Here is an 18485-nt window from a genome sequence, read left to right on the forward strand (position 1 = left end):
GAACCAAGTTCGGATAAATCCATAGATTCTGCAAGCCAAACAACCATCTATCGTTCCTTCACAACTCTCAGGTTTTGCTTAACTCCTATAAGATCGTCTGTCGATAAAATCGTAACTTCTTTCAGGGTTTTTCCTTCAGCAAGAATGTACTTGCTTCTTGGTAGGTCCTGGGGCATGTGGGTTATGGCCCATCTCATCACTTGTAGTCCTTGAACTTATCATCGGGAAACTGATCATTATTCCAACTTCCAACTTCCTAGTATTCTTAAATCCATCCAATTGTACTGTCTTCCTTCCTTCTATTGGCACCAAACTAGGACATGATTACTCAGACTCATCATGGAGTTTCCCTTGATCCATATTTCTGACATCATACCTTCTTTATATCCAATAGTAATTTATCTCTTCATCCTCGTGGAATATCCCACATACCGAGATAAAAACTTATACTTATGCAGTCCATATTCCACTTCGTGGAATATCATTATCCTTTCCAGGGTCAAACATCCTTACAAGGGAATATTGGCCATCTCTACATGGCACTTCTTCAACTAGGAAACGAGAAATACATCATGAACTCCTGACAGTCCTTCGGGTGACTCCAACTTGTTGGCCACTTCTCCCATATGCTCCAAAACTCGGTATGGTCCAACAAATCTCGGGGCTAACTGTCCCTTAACTCCAAATCGTTTAACTCCTCGCAGAGGGGTCACACGAAGACATGCTCTCTCTCTCCAATTTCATAGACTACCTCCTTGCGTTTTTAAGTTTGCATAACTCTTCTGCCCAGACTGAGCTACCTTCAGTCTATCTCGAATCAACTTAACATTCTCTTCTGACTCCTTGATCACCTTTGGTCCAAACAACTGACGGTCTCCACTTCATCCCACATACTCTTGGGGCATCACACATATCGAGACAAAACTCGTATTCATTTTGTCCGAAATCCACTCAGTGGAGTATCCTTATCTTTTCCAGGGGTCAAGGGTTCTTACAGGGTACTACCACCCTTAAAATGCACAAATCTTCCATAGACCATATTTCTCGTATCCTCAGAATGGCCAAAATCCTTCTTCATAGAGTAACAACTCATAAAATCCATATCAGTACCAACGATGCTAACTTTATTCATTCTCAAGTGATTACAATCTCTCGCTTTTCCATTACATGTCTCAACTCAACCCTCAATATAAAAGAAAATGTTCTCACTTCTACTACTATACTTCTCACAGACTCAACTATTTATCACAAGTCTCCTTCTCTTTGGGACAATCTCTGGCAAGGTGCCCTGCTTCATTACAACTAAAACATATTACTTCTGACAAGTATCGAGGTTTCCTTTTTGGGCAACTGTTGAGGTAGTGCCCTGACTCCTTGCACCTGTAACAGGTGATATGACTCAGGTCCCTCTTGGGCTCCAATCGGTTTCTCTTCCTGGACTTTTCCATGCCAATCAGGGCTTCGATTTCTTGTGGGTCATACTCTACTTCCTCCGTCGGAAATTCTACTGGATCCCCATTCAAACAATTCTAGGAGATGTGTCCTTCTTCTCCACATGAATAGCATGACTTGGTGCAGGGTTTAATTGGTTCTTCTTTGGGCGTGTCCTCCACCTCTTCCTTCATCACAGTTTCTTCTAAAATTTCCATGAGGGCTCCTTTCATTACTTCTTTCTTCTGCTGGATGGTTCGTTGTACCATGGGGTAAATGTGACTCTGAGCAGGATAGTGGGTAGTCCCTTCACACAAGAAACAAGTAATCTGCCTAATTGGGCATTCTTCAACTGGGTGACTTCCTTCACAATTAGGGCATTCATCCTTGTGTTCTTTATGGGTGGGTCCAATTTCTCCACAAATCTTGCATGCACAAGGTTTTCTTCATATCATTTTCATAGGGCTTCAACTTCTGGGACACAAACCGAGACTTTGGCAAAGTCAACTTAAATTCTTTCCAAGTGGTTACTCCTTGCCATCCATTGATGGTTTGGTACATCCTCCACCAAGTAGCAGCACCTCTTTCAAAGCACTGAAGAGCATGTTGGGTCATATCTTTTCCGACTATATGGTTATTCTCCATGTGATCCTCCATGTTCTGAATCCATCGGTCTGTCTCCAACTGACTCATCGGTCCAGAAAATACAAGCTCATCTCCATTCATCCTCTATTGGGTCCATGTGGGTTTGGGGGAAGATAAGAGAGATAGAGAGGGATGCACACAATACAAACAATGGTTTTGAAAAGACAGATTTTATCTGTGGCTGTCGGAAAAACATCAAACAATTGACAGCTCACAAATGTCGCATCTAACGTAGGTATATAACAGGGGTTTGGTCTTCTAAAGGTCAATAAATCTTCAACGTCGCCAGACTCTTCAGGTCTTGTTCATGTCTCTGATGGCCTCTTCCGATCGTGCTTGTCTTTCTCAAATCCTTTTGCCAGCTCATCTCTGTTGACGCGAAGTCTCTCGTGACATCCTTTAATATTCTGGAGTTGCGTCCCAAACTTTTAGGTTTCATCATCCTTGGCATGAACCATGTCCTACTGTCCTTCAGTTCCCAACGAATCTCCGGTGTCTCGAGGTTGTAGCTCCTCCAGCTTGGCTACTTCAACTTCTGGGTCCTAAGTTCTTCACGAAATGCTCCTTGTCAAAATACGGCTTCTTGTAGCTCCATCTTAACTTCTTGATGTAACACTCCAGATCCTGGTGATACACCGGCTAAGGTTAAAACTTCATCTTTTGCTGATAGCTGCTACATCAGCCTTCTACCATCCAATCCTTCCGAAGAAATGCCTGCTTAACTCAGCCCGGTGACAAATAGCATAAGCGGACGTTAAAAGCTTGGATAGCCGTGTTTCTGCTCTTGCCATTTCCATGAGCTATCATTCCATAGTTGATATCTCCTGCCTTAGGGTTTCTTGACAAAACTTTGAGTTCTAATGCTCCATGCTCCGGTCTTTCTCCGATACACCTTGATCTCGGGTATTGGCAACTTCCATAGTCTGCCAAGTTCCATAAGGGTAGCCTTCCTAGGTCATACAAATCTAGGGATTCTTCAGAGCCTTCAAATTCTACTTGTGTTCAGTCTTCAACCATTGTAGTTTCCATTATTCAGATGCACATAAAATACTCTTCATTCCGAAGTGGTCTTAGTTGTCCGATATCTTGTACTTCTTGGAGTGGTCTCATCAGTCGAATCTTCGTGTGGTCAAAAGGGGAAAGGGGTATGGTCTCACTAAAGGGAATTTTTGAATAAGCTCAGAAGAGAGGAGAGGTAAAAGATCATTTTTGAAAAGAAAATTGTAGAGAAAATCTTTCCTATGGGTTTGCCAGTTTCTAGGGGTCACGTCCTACAGTCAACATGTGCTCTGATACCATCTTGTAGCGACCCGACCCAAATGGATCAAGTCTCTGTGCTTAAGTGTCATCCCTGGATCGATATGCTGACACACACAGTACTCGAGGATTTATAACAGAGGTAAATCACATGTAAAAGTAACGTAAATACTATTACCTCAATCCAAATAGCGGAAGTAACAAGGCTGTGGATTCTCATCAACACCAACGGCAAAGTTGAGTGTAGAAATCATAACCCTAACGTATCACTTACTCGTCGTAAGATAATCATGCAACATGAGATGTTGCAACCACAAAGGGTCAGTACATTGAATGTACTGGCAAATTCACACTGTAGAGCAATAATGAATAATGGCTATCACTACATGCATATATGGCTGGTGGAAAAAGCTCTACGGTTATAAGGTTTTTGCGAAAAGCCAATTTTTCCCTACTACAAAGGAATAAATTTTATTTAACTATCATGGTCGTTGTTGAACATTGAGAATGGTTGACAGCATTCTCAATCCCAATTAAGCATCATCATTAAACAAAACCCAACAAAATTAAATTTTAGAGTAACATGTTGAGATTCACATGATAATCCAGTTACTAGATATTCAAGATTAGTTTATACACTCTGCAGAGGTTTGCGCACTTTTCCCCACAAGACTCGATCGCCTCCGTTTGGTTTCTCGCACTACATGGGTTTGAGAAGACGGATGACCGAGACATAGTCTTTCAAGCGCTAGCACCTTACGATGGATAGACCGTACACCTGCTTTCCCTACATTTGCTAGTCTACCCTGTAAGAGTTCGCATGACTTAATCAACTATGCTAGAGCCCATAATAGCTTGTGGCTGCACACGGAAGTTTCTAGTATGAAAAATCTCATGATCCCTTTGAGCCTGGGTGGCGGTCCATAAAAAAAACAGGCAATCCTGGTCTACCCCGGTGCCTAGACAGGCAATACGGGAATACCCAGGTACCTCAATCCACCCAGATGTGTGTTTAAGTTGCCACCTTAAGTAAACCATTAATTAACAATCTCACATCTGTCATGAATACTCTCAAAACCCAATCCACGTCTACGAGCATAGCATGGCAATCTAAGCATAACGTAATAGTAACTCCCAAGGTTTGAATGCAGGGCAATAGGTTCCTACCTCATCAACTACTTCCCAATACCCACATGTTAATGACATCCTAATCATGCAATGTTTGAGGATTGGAACTAATGCATAAAAACTAGGTATGAAAGGGGATACGATCAAAGTGTGAACTTGCCTGCAATGTTGATGAAGATGATTCACACTCAAAAATCTTGATAGCTCTACTCGTCACACTCCGGTCAATCTATCGTAATCAAGCAATAGTAACCACACATAAGCAATCACTCAAAAGACCAGAAAGATTGAACAAGTCGATTCGGAAAACATCAAAACCAAGCAAATAGCTCTTGCAACATAAAACAATTTCTAACAGTACCAAAATTATGTGAATTTGGCCTTATCAAAAAGTTTAGGTCAAGACCTTCGATTTGCAAAAAGAATCAACTCAAACGGAGCTACGAAACTCAAGTTATGAACAAACGAAGTTTGAATACAGATCTAATCTAATTCAAATTTTAAAACTTTCAAAAACATGTGTAAGTTGTTTATCCGAATAGTGGAGATCGTAACGAAGACGTGAGCGTTGGTTTCATTGGATTTGGACTAACGAGTGAAAAGTAGTGATTGATTGAAGCAGAGGGACTAATTTGTAAATAAGACATCTACAAAGAAGTCCCTGTCTAAAACTAACAGAAAAAAAGGAAAAGACTAAAAAGCGAACGTTTGTTTTCTAATCCTAACCAGCGAATGTTTTCTAATTAGATCTAACTAAAAGAAAAACCGACCTAAGATGAAAAACCGAAAAAAACTGGATCGGTTTTGTGCGGTTTTTTTACCGGTTCGTGCGGTTCAACGGCGGGCATTTTCCGCGGTTTTCTCACGCCGGTCGGCGGCGCAGCAAGCTCCGGCGAGGGCGGCGCGGCGGTGGGATGCGGCTCCGGTGGGGGCGAGGCGGCGCGGTGCTTGGCGGCGACGGCAACAGCAGCTAGCGGCGCGGGGCGGCTAGGCCGTGAAGTGCAGCGGCGGCGGCAACGAGATTTGGCGGCGGTTGAGGGGAGGAGGAGGAGAAGAGGGCGGCGGGGCGGCGCATTTATACAGGGGCCAGGGCGGCTCCTGTCTTGGGGAAGGGGCGGCCGGCGCCGTGGGTGCGGCGGACTCCGGCGGGAGTCCCGCACCGGCACGCGAGGAGGGAGGCGACGCGGGCGTCGGGCTGGGCCGTGGCCTGGCTGGGAGCTGGGCCGGCCCAGTAGGGGAAGGGTTTTAAAAAAACATTTTCCAGACAAAGAAAACAAATAAAAACAAACAGAAATAAAAATATTATATAGGCATATAATATATCAAAATTTTCAGAAAAAGATTTTCTATGACATGAACATTTTTAATATGCCAAATAAAATCCACACAAATTCAGATAATTCAAAGAGTGCTACAGGTCTAATAAAATCCAATAAAAATCATTTTAAAAAATACCAAAATGATTTCAAATTAATTTTTCTCCAATTTCCTAATGTAGGGAATCATGTTACCCTATTTTCCATATATTATATTTTTGGAGAAAAATAATTTGAATAAAACTCAAATAACTCCAAATTGAAAATAAATTCCAAAAGGACTTTGAAATTGATCCTTTGAAACTCCCAACTCATATTTCATATAATTTGAAGAAGTCATTTTATCTTCTCTCGTGAAAATCATTGAGTTGCTTGAAGTTTCTGGAAAAAAAATTCAAAATGAAATTCAAATCTTTTCAAAACCCTTTTCATTTATTTAAATGGAAGAAGTCATGTCATCTTCTCTCGAGGGTTTTGTATTTGAAAAGAATTTGAATTCACGGAGATCAAAATGCCAAAGGTGAAAGTTTGGGAAAGTCCTTTTATTCCCTCTCATTTAACTTTCAAAAAGTTCGAATTCACTCACTTTCAGTCAATCAATCAAACAGTCAAACAAATCTATCTATTTATTATAACATTCCAAAATTTAGAATTTTGGGATGTTACATTGGAACCCCCTTTTGAAATTATGCGTGATGCTAGTGATTATGTTGTTGGTGTTGTTCTAGGACACAGAGTTGATAAGAAACTGAATGTTATTCATTATGCTAGTAAAACTCTAGACAATGCTCAACGAAATTATGCTACTACTGAAAAAGAATTCTTAGCAGTGGTGTTTGCTTGTGATAAATTCAGATCTTACGTTGTTGATTCTAAAGTTATTGTTCACACTGATCATGCTGCTATAAAATATCTTATGGAAAAGAAAGATGCTAAACCTAGACTCATTAGGTGGGTTCTCTTGCTACAAGAATTTGATTTGCATACCACTGATAGAAAAGGAGTGGAGAACCCCGTAGCTGATAACTTGTCTAGGCTTGAAAATAATCTTGATGACCCACAACCTATCAATGATAGTTTTCCTGATGAGAAATGAGATGCAATAAATATTTCTAATAGTACACCTTGGTATGCTAACTATGCTAATTATATTATTGCTAAATACATACCACCTTGATTTACATACCAACAAAAGAAAACATTCTTCTATGATTTAAGACACTACTTTTGGGATGACCCACATCTTTATAAAGAAGGAGTAGATGGTATTATTAGACATTGTGTACCTGAGAATGAACAGGGGCAAATCCTACGGAAATGTCACTCTGAAGCTTATGGAGGACATCACGCGGGATACATAACTGCTCACAAGGTATTGCAATCTGGGTTTTATTGTCCTACTCTCTTCAAGGGTGCTCGTAAGTTTGTCTCATCTTGTGATGAATGTCAAAGAATAGGTAATATCAGTAAGCATCAAGAAATGCCTATGAATTATTCACTTGCTGTTGAACCATTTGATGTTGGGTTTTGATTACATGGGACCTTTTCCTTCCTCTAATGGGTATACTCATATTTTGGTTGCTGTTGATTATGTTACTAAGTGGGTAGAAGCTATTCCAACTAGTAATGTTGATCACAACACCTCTATTAAAATGCTGAATGAAGTTATTTTCCCAAGGTTTGGAGTCCCTAGATATTTAATAACTGATGGTGGTTTACACTTTATTCATGGCACTTTCCGTAAAATGCTTGCCAAGTATGATGTTAACCATAGAATTGCATCACCCTATCATCCTCGGTCTAGTGGTCAAGTTGAACTTAGCAATAGAGAAATAAAATTAATTTTACAAAAGACCATCAATAGGCCCTGGAAGAATTGGTCTAAGAAATAGATGCTGCACTTTGGGCTTATAGAACAACATATAAATATCCTATGGGTATGTCTCCTTATAAAATGGTTTATGGAAAAGCTTATCATTTGCCTCTTGAGTTAGAACATAAAGCATATTGGGCAATTAAAGAACTCAACTATGATTTCAAACTTGCAGGTGAAAAGAGGTTATTTGATATTAGCTCACTAGATGAATGGAGAACCCAAGCTTATGAAAATGCCAAGTTATTTAAAGAAAAAAAATTAAAAGATGGCACGACAAAAGAATCCAAAAGCGTGAGTTCAAAGTCAGAGAATATGTTCTTTTGTACAACTCTCGTTTCAGATTCTTTGTAGGAAAGCTCCTCTCCAAATAGGAAGGACCCTATGTTATCGAGGAGGTTTATCGATCTGGAGCCATCAAAATAAATAATGTTGAAGGTACTAATCGGAAGGTTGTTAATGGGCAATGAATTAAACATTATATCTTAGGTACGCCCATTAATGTTGAAAGCAATGTTATCTAGACTATGACACTGGAAGAACACATAAAAGAAACCTTCCGGGACACTCCAGAATCGTGAAAAAGAGGAGGTACGTGATACAGTAAGTAAACGGACTTCGAAAAATCCGCAAAAATATTTTTTCTCAGTTTTGGAATATTTAAAAAATTAGGAAAATAAGACACTACCAGGAAGGTGGCCCTGGTGTGCACAAGACACCAGGGCGCGTCTGGCCCCAGGTAGGTTGTGCCAAGCTCGGGTACCTTCCAGACTTCGTCTTTCTCCCGTTTGCTTGTTTCCCAAGATAAAAAATCTTTATATACCCCCCGAACCTATTGACCATCGTATCACTGAGAAATCTTCTGTTTTCTTTCTCACTATTTTCCTGACAGATCTAAAAATATGTCGTCCCGAGACTCGGAGGGTGAGAGCTATGTTGCTGATTATATCGCAAACCCTAAGGTTTATGGGGATGTGGAGCACTATAGCTGGACTTCAGAGGAAGAGGAAGACTATGAGCCTAAAAGGGAGGAGAGAGATGAGCTCAGACGAGGATGAAGCCCCATTGCCTCAACCTGGGGATATGCACGTTGAATTTAAGAAGTCAAGTATCCCCAACAAAGCAAAGAAGCCTAAGATCCAGTTTATCCCATTTCATCTTTTGCAGGAAAACAAGCAAGATTTATGCAAAAAGGTATTGGAGCTTGAGAAGGAGACTGGTGATTTAAAGGAGGAGAATTCCATCCTCAAGCATAAGCTAAGGAAGAAAGACAAACCCTCCACTTCATCACCACCACCTCCTTCTTCATGACCAAAAGAAAATTGAGTATTAGGTATGGGCACTCCCCTTGGCTTTCGCCAAGATTGAAGGAGGTTCCCCGGTATCGTATCACCTCCACTATCTTTTGACTTTACTTATCTTAGTCCGATCCATAGTTATCTTTTTCTTTAGATGAATAAAAGTTTAGTTCGATCCTTTCTCTTCGAGAGTTTGCTTAGTGATCTATCTTTGTAATCGTGTGCGAGATATATAATAAAGTTTAATTTGACTTTTGCTTTCTTTACTTTCATGTTTCAATAAAAGGAAAGGAAATAAATGAAAAAGATCATATGCTAATCTTATGGTAAGTAATGACACCACAGAAGGAAAAGTATAAGTAGAAAAATTTATTGGAGATTGACAAACATAGCATTGTTCAATGATGCAATTCATGAAAAAATTAATAAGGGAAGAGAAGATTCACATGCAAATATACTATCTTGGAAACCTTTTGTGATTGTGAGCCCCCATCAAAATATTATATGCCAAAATTGTTGACATTGGACAAGGAAGATAATGTAATGATTTATGTTTGTTCATATTCACATAGAAGTTATATTGTCATAAATCCTTCAACATGTGGTGCTTGCCCCCCATCTTTGCTAGCCAAAAATTTCGCACCAAGTAGAAATACTACTTGTGCATCCAAAACCCTTAAACCCAAATCTTATTTTCAAGAGTCCACCATACCTCCCTAAGGATTGAGTAATATCCTTCAAGTAAGTTGTCATCGGTGCAATAAGGCAATAAAAATTGCTTCTAAAGGTGTTAGATCATTTAGTGTAAGAGAAAATTGAGCATTGTACAAACTTGTGATGGCAAAGATAAAAGCGACAGATTGCATAAAAGGTTGCTATCAGAAGGGCAATATAACGTGACGTTCTTTTCACTAAGGGATTGAGCATACAAACAAAAAGCGCATGGCAACCTCTGCTTCCCTCTGCGAAGGGCCTTACTTTTACTTTTATGCAAGAGTCAAGGTTCTTCTCTCTATTCCTTTTTATTTTCTCTTTTGGCAAGCATCATGTGGCGAGGAAAGATCTAGGCACATATATCCAGTTGGATATGGATAGCATGAGTTATTATTGTTGACATCACCCTTGAGGTGAATACGTTGGGAGGCGAACTATAAGCCCCTATCTTCTATGTGTCCAGTTGAAACATTTTGCTCATGTGTATGCGGTGAGTGTTAGCAATCATAGAAGACTATACGATGGTTGAGTATGTGGACTTGCCTAAAGGCTTCAATACATGACCCTTCCTGAAAAGATGATGAATTGTAGTTGCAAAGTTGACTGAGAACATAGTTTGTTGGTTTCCAATAGAGTTTATGCTTTATACTTTGATGTTGTGATGCTTATCATGAGAAGTCTATGATAAAAGTTTATGTGAAAGTTTGTTACTGTTATAATAATTTACATGATGCTCTATATCCGTATTTTTTTTATCGACACCTCTCCTCTAAGCATGTGGACATGTTTTTCGATTTTGGTTTTTGCTTAAGGACAAACGAGGTCTAAGCTTGGGGAGTTGATACGTCCATTTGCATCATGTTACCTATTGTTATTATAATGTTTTATGCATAATAATACTTTTTGGAGTAATTCTAATGCCTTTTCTCATAATATGCAAGGTTCACACAAAGAGGAGAATTCCGGCAACTGAAATCTGGACCTAAAAAAGCTACGTCAGCCACCTATTTGCACACTCCAAATGAGCTGAAACTTCACGAGGAATTTTTATGAATAATAAGAAATATTGGAGCAAATAACTACCGAAGGAGTCCACCTGGTGAGCACAAGACACCAGGGCACGCCAATTAGTGAGGAAGCTAATGATGATGATCATGTAACTTCAAATCAAGTTACTACCAAACCTCATAGGTAAACCAAAGTGAGATCCGAATCAGAGTGGTACATAATCCTGTTCTGAATCATGTTACTAGACCATGATGAACCTGCGAACTATGAGGAAGCGATGATGAGCCCAGATTCCGTGAAATGGCTAGGCCTTGAAAACTGAGATGGGATCATGTATGAGAACAAAGTGGACTTTGGTTGACTTGCCCGATGATCGCAAGCCATAGAAAATAATGATCTTCAAGAGGAAGACAACGCTGATAGTAGTTTACTATCTACAAAGCTAGACTGTCGAAAAGGGTTTTTGACAAAGTTCAAGATGTGACTACGATGAGATTTTCCACTTGTAGTGATGCTTAAGTCTGTCCGAAATCATGTTAGCAAAATGCCACATTTATGAAATCTGGCAAATGGAATGTCAAAACTACATCCTTAATGGATTTCTTAAAGAAGTTGTATATGATGCAACCAAGAAGTTTTGTCGATCCTAAAGTGCTACCAAAATGTGCAAGCTCCCGATCCATCTATGGACTGTGCAAGCATCTCGGAGTTGGAATATACGCTTTGATGAGTTGACAAAGCATATAGTTTACACAGACTGCGGTGAAGCCTGTATTTACAAAAAGTGAGTGGAGCACTACAACATTTTTTGATAAATATATGTGAATGACATATTGTTTATTGAAATAATGTAGAATTTTTGGAAAGCATAAAGGAGTATTTGAAAGGAGTTTTTCAAAGAAAGACCTCGGTTGAAGCTACGTACATATTGAGCATCAAATCTATAGAGATAATCAAGACCTTGATAAGTTTTTTTCAATGATACATAGCTTGACAAGATTTTGAAGTAGTTCAAATAACAATCAAAGAAAGAGTTCTTGCCGTGTTACAAGTGTGTAATAGTAAGACTCAAAGCCGACCATGCAGAAGATAGAAGAGAATGAAAAGTCATTCCCTATGCCTCACCATAGGTTCTATAAAGTATGCCATGCTGTTACCAAATCTATTGTATACCCTACACTGAGTTTGGAAGGAGTATATAGTGATCTAGGAGTAGATCACTAGACAGCGTCAAAATTATCCTTAGGAATAAGGATTTGTTTCTCGATTATGGAGGTGACAAAAGGTTCATCGTAAAAGGGTTACTTCGATGCAAGTTTGACACTGATCCAGATGACTCTGTCTCAATCTGATACATATTGAAAGTGGAGCTATTAACTAGAGTAGCTCCGTGCAAGCATTGTAGACATAGAAATTTGCAAAATACTTACGAATCTGAATGTGACAGACCCGTTGACTAAAATTATCTCACAAGCAAAACATGATCACACCTTAGTACTCTTTGGGTGTTAATCACATAGCGATGAACTAGATTACTGACTCTAGTAAACCCTTTGGGTGTTGGTCACATATCGATGTGAACTATGTTAACCAATAAAATGTGAACTATTGATGTTAAATCACATGCATGTAACTAGATTATTACTCTAGTTGCAAGTGGGAGACTGAAGGAAATATGCCCTAGAGTAATAATAAAGTTGTTATTTATATTTCCTTATATCATGATAAATGTTTATTATTCATGCTAGAATTTATAACCGGAACTTAGTACATGTGTGAATACATAGACAAACAGAGTTCACTAGTAGCCTCTACTTGACTAGCTCGTTGAACAAAGATGGTTAAGTTTCCTACCATAGACATGAGTTGTCATTTGATTAACGGGATCACATCATTGGAGAATAACGATGTGATTGACTTGACCCATTCCGTTAGCTTAGCACTTGATCGTTAGTATTCTGCTATTGCTTTCTTCATGACTATACATGTTCCTATGACTATGAGATTATGCAACTCCCGTTTACCGGAGAACACTTTATGTTGCTACCAAAACGTCACAACGTAACTGGGTGATTATAAAGGTGCTCTACAGTGTCTCCAAAGTTCTTGTTGGTTGGCGTATTTCGAGATTAGGATTTGTCACTCCGATTGTCGGAGAGGTATCTTTGGCCCACTCGTAATGCACATCATATAAAGCTTGCAAGCATTTAAATAATAGTTAGTTGCAGAATGATGTATTACATAACGAGTAAAGAGACTTGGTAACGAATTGAACTAGTATGAATACTGACGACGAATCTCGGCAAGTAACATACCGATGACAAAGGGAACAAACGTATGTTGTTATGTGGTTTGACTGATGAAAGATCTTCGTAGATATGTAGGAGCCAATATGGCATCCAGTTCCGCTATGGTTATTGACCAGAGAAGTGTCTCGGTCATGTCTACTAGTTCTCAACCCGTAGGGTTCCGCACGCTTAACGTCGTTGAACGTATAGTAATATATGAGTTATGTATGTTGGTACCGAATGTTGTTCGGAGTCATGATGAATCACGGACCATACGAGAGCTCCGGAATGGTCGGAGGTAAATATTCATATATTGGATGATATGGTTAGGCCAAGGTCAGGCCCACGGCTAGCGGCAAAAAAGTTTTGCGAGGCCAGGGCCAAACGCCAGAGACCCTGGCGTCTGGCCCTGCCAGACGCCGAGGCCCATGCGTCGGGCCAGACCAAGGATTGTGGCGTTTGTCCGGAGTCAATGGGACTCTTGCCTTCGGGCAAAACCGACTTTGAGAGCTTTGCTCCAAGTTGACCCCAGGCTCAACATATAAAAGAGGGCAGGGCTTACACCAAAGACACGTCAAAAACACCAAGCCGTGTGCCAGCAACCCCGTTCCTCTAAGTTTACCTCTTCATAGTTTTTGTAGTGCTTAGGCGAAGCCCTATGAGATTGTCTTCACCAACACTGTCACCACGCCGTCGTGCTGCCAGAACTCATCTACTACTTCGCCCCTCTTGCTGATCGAGAGGCGAGACGTCATCGAGCTGAACGTGTGCTGAACGCGAGTGCCGTACGTCGGTACTTGATCGGACGGATCGTGAAGTGTTACGACTACATCAAACGCGTTTATAAACACTTCCGCTTACGGTCTACGAGGGTACGTAGACAAAACTCTCCCCTCTCGTTGCTACGCATCACCATGATCATTGCGTGTGCATAGGAATTTTTTTGAAATTACTACGTTCCCCAAGATCATGATCTTCATCACCATGGTATTGGGACAAGTCCTTGACGTTGAAGATGTTAGTGGTCGCACATCATATACGCGTTCACATGATCAAGTTGTCTCATGATGGTATTGCCTTGTGAATCCTTCAAAATCAAAGAACATGACAAACACTCAGAAAAACAAATGGGATTAGCAGAATTGCAAAACTTATTCGCGTGGTGAAATAGCCAACAAGTGTTTTCATCATTCTTATCATAATAGAGGACAAGGAGACATGTCATTGTATGTAAGCATAAGATGCGAGAACAACCAAAGAGATGAAGCTCAATCAAACAAGCGTGCTTCACAAGTAAGATGTCCAAGTCTCCAATATCAACAAACATAGCATGGTTACACTCACTACATGTGAATATGAGAGATTCAACTATTGGAGGCAAGGGATAATGATCAAGATAAATCATGTGTGAGGCATGAATATATATGCTATCAACCCAATGAAATGAGCAATTATGGATCATGGGTGATGTAACCAAGCAAGTGATCGTCGTAAATAAGTCATGCAAGCTAGTAGTGCGAAGATGCAACATACTAGGAAGAATCATGGCAATCATGTCATGTGTGCAAATAGCGATCATATATAATGCACATGACATATCACAAGCATGAAAATATATGAGCAAAGTAGGTTCATTGTATTGGCAAGAAGTCTTATGTTGATAGCATTGGAACATCATGACTCTCCCAACACAATAAGCAATGATAGAATGGAGCATGTATAGAATATGGAAATAGCAACAAGTATCTCCACCAAGCATGCAAATACACATAGAAGTAGTATAATGGTGACTCATGGGTAAATGCAAGCAAGTGTCACAATTGCATGGCAAAGGCATGGAAAGAGGTATAACATGCAAAGTGAACATGATACAATGGGCATAAAGTAACGAGTGATATATAGCCCATAGCCATGTGAGAGCTAAGTAAAAGAGATCCGCGTAGCCCTTGCGCAAAGGGAATGGTGGTAAGTATAATCCACAAGATCCCTAATCGTCATTGCTCTCAAGAGCTCGTTTCGTCAACTCATGGGATTGTGAGGTTGACGAGTTTGCATAAGTACCTACACAAAACAAAAGCAAAGGGAAAATTGTGTGTGCGTGGTATATGTACACATCATCCATTATGATGTGCGCGTGCTTGTGTTGGTTAGCACAAAATATCCAATGCTCAAATAAATGAGATGCATGATATAGAAACATGTGATCCATCATGAAAGGTGTGTGGTTATGTATAGCATAATGGAGACTCAAATTGTGTAATGCATCACTAGTAATATCTAGAGCATTGTTATGAATGGTATTCATATGGTGCACACAAGATATGGAATCATGCGATACACCATAATTTTCATGGAAGGGCATATGAGATGAATTGCCCAAATTTTGCAAAGTAGCATAGCAATATCATCATAAGAGAAAACACATACCAATAACCATGATCTCGTCATCATCCAATGCAAATGGATTTATTTTAATGGGCATGCATATTAGCTTGAGAAGTTGGCATGATGCAACATGGAATCTCACTCATAGCATATGACAAGTTAATGATTGTCAAACGTAATGTGCCAATAAGAATTTCACATGATATTCTATGATTATAAGCATCACAACTAGCTAATTGACATGCTCAACATCATATTCATCATAAATATGTTGCATATCAAACAAGTAGAGGATTATTATGAGATCCCTATGATCAACATCATGCAACTAGTCATTTCAAGATAGTTCACTAGTGGACAATGAAGTACCATCACCAATGTACCATTCTCATTCCACTCGTTGGTGTAGCGAGGTGTCAAAGACCAAATCGTGTCAAGTCATCATCATGATGAACCATGTGGGGGTGCATCATAGTCCACCATGGCACATCTTGTCCAAAAAGACGAAGTTGTCGAGGATCGCGCGCGTCATCATATATGACCTAGCACCAAATGAAAGACACAATAGAGTAGAGTTTAAGTTGTTAGAAATCAAAATGTCCTCACATGCCCTACAACTACCTCACTCCTCTATTGGTGCTGGCTCACTCCCTCCCTCAAGGTAGGGCAATCAATGTCACATATGTGGATTCACTCAAATCACTCAAGTCTTGTGTGGTGGCTCTCCACACAAGAAGGAAACCTCGTCATATATGAGCTAGTGTGAAGTCACTCTCACTCTCAATATGGTGGCATATGTCACTCAATTCTCACCATACGCCTCCTCAGTCGAAGGGAAAGTTTCATGCTCAACCATGTCATTGTCGTCGCCATGGATGAACATCGAAGATGGCACATCATCACTCTCCTCCGAGACCAAAGATAAGGTCTCACGTTGGGTCTGGTTGACTCAGAGTAAGAGTCCCAATGGGGCACCGTATTCATGTTGTTGAAGAGGTTTGTGCTCATCTCTATGGTCGAAGGGGATGGCCCTTGATCGACCATCTTGTCGTCGTCTTGTATGAGACCCATATCATGTGGCACCTTGTAGCTCTTCTCCATGACCGAAGGGAATTTACCATGCTTGGCCATCCTCCTTGAGGAGCTTCCGAAGATGGAAGTGTCGTGCTCGCTTGTAGGTGGTCTCCTTGGACTTGTTGATGTCAATGTAGGCATACTCGTGGGAAGTAGGCAAAGATGCCGTACGTCCAAAGGCGAAGATGCCTTTATAACACTTGGTGAAGATGCGGAAGTGGTGGTGGTGGCCGTAGCTTCCTCTTGGTGGTGGCGTTGTTGTGCTTGATGTCGATGGCGCTCTTCGTCGTCGTTCGCATTTGCCTTGCGGGCGTCTTGGCGGTCGTCTCGAAGAGACGACGTGCCGCTGTACTTCATCGATGTCGTGTTGAAGATTTGTGACTTGAGCGTCTCTGCCTTGAAGATGACGAAGGGGGAGAAGACTCGAAGTTTTCCCACACATGTCGGATGTCATCCATGTGTGGGCACAACTTGACATTGATGTAGTCCCTTTTCCTTGCTTCGGATTGTCGTATGTTGATGGCGAGTCACTCGATGCGGTCAAAGACCGAAGATGATGTGCCTTGCCTATCCATCACAAGCAAGTGGTGGTGAGTAGGAAAGCAAGAGATCAATACCAAAGTTACCTTTTCCAAAGATTGAGAATGTATCGAGTATCACTCAATGTAATGCTACAATAGTAGAATTGGTACCAGGTTTGTTTCTCACACCTACACAAGTAAAGCTTATGGAGGAGCTTGGTTAGGATAGGTGGCACACAATTTCAAGCAAATGTTAGTCAAGATTTCGATAATGTTGAGAAGGTTCACAAAATTGCAAGTAAAGCAAGTAGACCAATAGCAAAGAATGACACACGGAAACACACACACACAAGTAGATAATCAGGGTCGTGCAACCAAGGAATGAGCTCAAAATTGCAAGTAAACGCTTGGGTTGCAAAACTCTAGATAGACGCTAGCATGATTGCACAATAGGCGGATACGACACTTGTGCACAACCTATGAGATGCAAATGTATCAACTTTCTATCCCAAGCATGCTATATATGTATGATGTTCCGGTGTTCCGCACATGATGATCAAGATGGTAGTATGATATGCAATGTGGCGATGCTATGGCTATTGCTTACAAGATCTTTGTTTTTCTCTTTAGCTTAAAAGCTTGTTCTCTTTTTTTCTTTAGCCACTTTTGCAAAATGCTCGAACCAAGATAGCAATTCTGTATGCGGGAACAATCTTGTGACACAATAGATGATATGATGATACCAAGATGAGGTATGTAAGCAATGGTAGGTTCGCATCGATAATCACTAAAGTGCACAAGTAGCATGGCTCGACAATACTCAAATGTCTAGTCTCGATAGGAAAGTGATGCAAAATGGGTTAGGGGTTAACAAACCAATGGCAAGAAAGAATGTACAAAGATGGGATACCACGATACCAAGATTATATAGAGGTTACCCTTCTTGCTTACGATTAGGGTGTCAAAAAGGTGAAGGTGGCCGATGTCAAATCCTTGACGAAGTTGAGCGGCGGTGTTGACGACGTTGAACCATTCCTAGTTAGCTGAAACACCCTAGGAAAGGGAAAACTGCAAACTCAAAATCTCAAACGGAAAATGTCAAATGGTGATAGCGGAATGCGTTGGTGGTTCCGGAGTTGGCAACACGGAAGTGGTGGTGGTGGTTGATGAAGAAGCAACCATCCCTAAGTAGCCGAAACACCTTAGGAGACTCAAGTCACCACTCAAGCGACCACAAATGCTATTTGGATCAAAATGGGTTAGGTTGCGAAAAGCTCTGGTGGTTTTGCGGATGATATGGTGGAGGGCCTAGTAAAAGATGCCAAAAACATTATGGAGTCAAATGATTTTGGAACCTATAAGGATGGGTGAGGGAGTCCTGGATTAGGGGGTCTCCGGACAGCCGGACTATATCCTTTGGCCGGACTAATGGACTATGAAGATACAAGATTGAAGACTTCGTCCCGTGTCCGGATAGGACTCTACTTGGCGTGGAAGGCAAGCTAGGCAATACGGATATGCATGTCTCCTCCTTTGTAACCGACCTT

General features: G+C 40.6%; 1 pseudogene; it reads left to right on the forward strand.

The window, feature by feature from the left end:
• The first annotated feature begins 6708 nt into the window (after positions 1-6708).
• LOC123058343 (uncharacterized) overlaps positions 6709-18485 on the forward strand; it is an 85583-nt pseudogene continuing 73806 nt past the window's right edge.

The sequence above is a fragment of the Triticum aestivum genome, chromosome 3A, assembly GCF_018294505.1.
Source record: "Triticum aestivum cultivar Chinese Spring chromosome 3A, IWGSC CS RefSeq v2.1, whole genome shotgun sequence".
NCBI classification, from domain to species: Eukaryota; Viridiplantae; Streptophyta; class Magnoliopsida; order Poales; family Poaceae; genus Triticum; species Triticum aestivum.